This window comes from Zootoca vivipara, chromosome 6 (assembly GCF_965207765.1).
Source record: "Zootoca vivipara chromosome 6, rZooViv2.hap1.1, whole genome shotgun sequence".
Lineage (NCBI taxonomy): Eukaryota > Metazoa > Chordata > Lepidosauria > Squamata > Lacertidae > Zootoca > Zootoca vivipara.
The window spans coordinates 18,537,133-18,539,037 of record NC_142589.1 but is presented as its reverse complement, the minus strand read 5'-3'; the positions used below and the strand labels follow the sequence as shown (position 1 = coordinate 18,539,037).

At 43.7% G+C, this 1,905-nt stretch overlaps 1 non-coding gene across 1 annotated transcript; it reads left to right on the top strand.

The window, feature by feature from the left end:
• Nucleotides 1-756: 756 nt before the first annotated feature.
• Nucleotides 757-830, top strand: TRNAI-GAU (transfer RNA isoleucine (anticodon GAU)). The gene has a single exon. It is a non-coding gene; the product is annotated as a tRNA-Ile (tRNA).
• Nucleotides 831-1,905: the final 1,075 nt, after the last annotated feature.

Below are 1,905 nucleotides of genomic sequence, written 5' to 3'. Positions count from 1 at the left end.
ACATTAATAACAACATATATAATCTGAGTGCATTATAGAAAGCTATCGAGTTTGACTGAAATATACGTGTGTGTGTGTGTGTGTGTGTGTGTGTGTAGTCACCTGTGTTGTGCAGTTAATGGGTAGAGAGACCTGCAGCAGTTGCATTTTAATTGCTTCTCCCGATAGCCTTAAGTTATGGCCAGCTTCAAAGCTAGGGTGGCTTCCATTAAATTTAATTACTCTCCCTTGCAGCCAGCATGGCAAAGGTGCCAGCACCTAATTAAAGGTGGTTATGAATCAGAAGCAGATCTGAGCTGAAAGATTCAAGATAAAGAGGCACTTCGAAACGTGAGTGGAGGACTTGTAGGTGCAAAGGGGGTTTTGTGTCGCAGGGAAAAAAGAAAGAAAGGACCCCAGTATAGCAATAATGGGCACTGGAGCTCTTGTTGCCTCCAGGAATGTTATAGGTCCTCCCCCCCACCCCATAAGAAATGTTTATTAGCCTTACCAGGAGGGGGGAGGGTCTTTAGCTTTTCAGATGTTTCTCCCTAGGAAACCTCTCCACATTTGCTACAATGTTTTGCTCTGAGCCAGGAATGGGGAACCTGTGACCCTCCAGATGTTGTGGGACTCCAGCTCTCATCATTCCTGACCATTGGCCATGCTGGCTGGGGCTGATGGGAGTTGGTGTCTAACAGCAGCTAGAGGGCGATGGGTCCTCCATCTCTGCTTCAGGCAGAACTGAACAGCAACTCTGTGCAATGGGTGCACTTAGCCTGGATAGCTCAGTTGGTTAGAGCATGGTGCTGATACCGCCAAGGTTGCAGGTTCGATCCCTGGATGGGGCACCTGCATATTCTTGCATTGCAGGGGGTTGGACAGGTGATCCTCAGGGCTCCTTCCAACTTGACAATTGTATGATTCTGTGATTCAAGTTTTAGGGTTGCATCCCAAGTCACTCCTACTCCCTAGTGGACCGACTGAACTTAAAGCATATGACTAATGTAGCTTCATTAATTTCACTGGGTCTACTCAGGGTAGGACTTAGAACCCTTAACCCCTTTACTTTATTACATAGATTTATTAATTTATATGCATATATATATATATATATATATATATATATATATATATATATTACTAGCTGGCCCTGCCATGTGTTGCTGTGGCTCACCCGTGTGATTCCCCCCACCCTGTGCTGGTCCATGACGTATCGTGCCCTCTCTTCCCCCCTACCCCCGGCTCATCCCTGTGAGTGGCCCCAACGTGTCCTGACCTATCCTGTCCCCTCCTCCCCCCAACCCCCATCCAGGCGAGTCAGTACCTCCATTCGACCTAGTTTATAAAGGCTTCAGCCTAGTATGTAAACTGGAGCCAAGGTGCTGTTGAGAGGGCAGGTTTTATAGGTGCAGTACCAGTGTAGCCGCCACTAGAGGGTGATGGTTTGCAACCTGGTTCGTTTCCCAGCATGCATTTTTGTCTGAGTGGTGTGTTTTGAAACACGGGGTTTTGGGGTTTTTACATGGCACAGGTGTGACATCTGTCTTAGCAAATTTTCCTATAGCCTTCGGACATTTGCATGTGATGCTGTGTCAAAATTTCACCTCAATCGGTCAAGCTGTTTTGTTGAACATTGGAGACGAAGGAACAATACCTAGTGTATATATATATATATATATATATATATATATATATATATATATATATAATCTGCTAGGAATTGTGCCCTCTTTAATTCTTAGCCTTGATAAATCTTATATACTTTATTTGCTATTTTTATACAACTTTGCATAGTGCCCTTGTGCAGTGGCTGCTGGCTTTATTAATGTTAATATGTGATTGTATTGGAAATGCTTCCTATGGTTGATGGAAATGTTTTTAATGATTTGCAGTTTATTTTACAATGATTTAAAATGTTGTAAT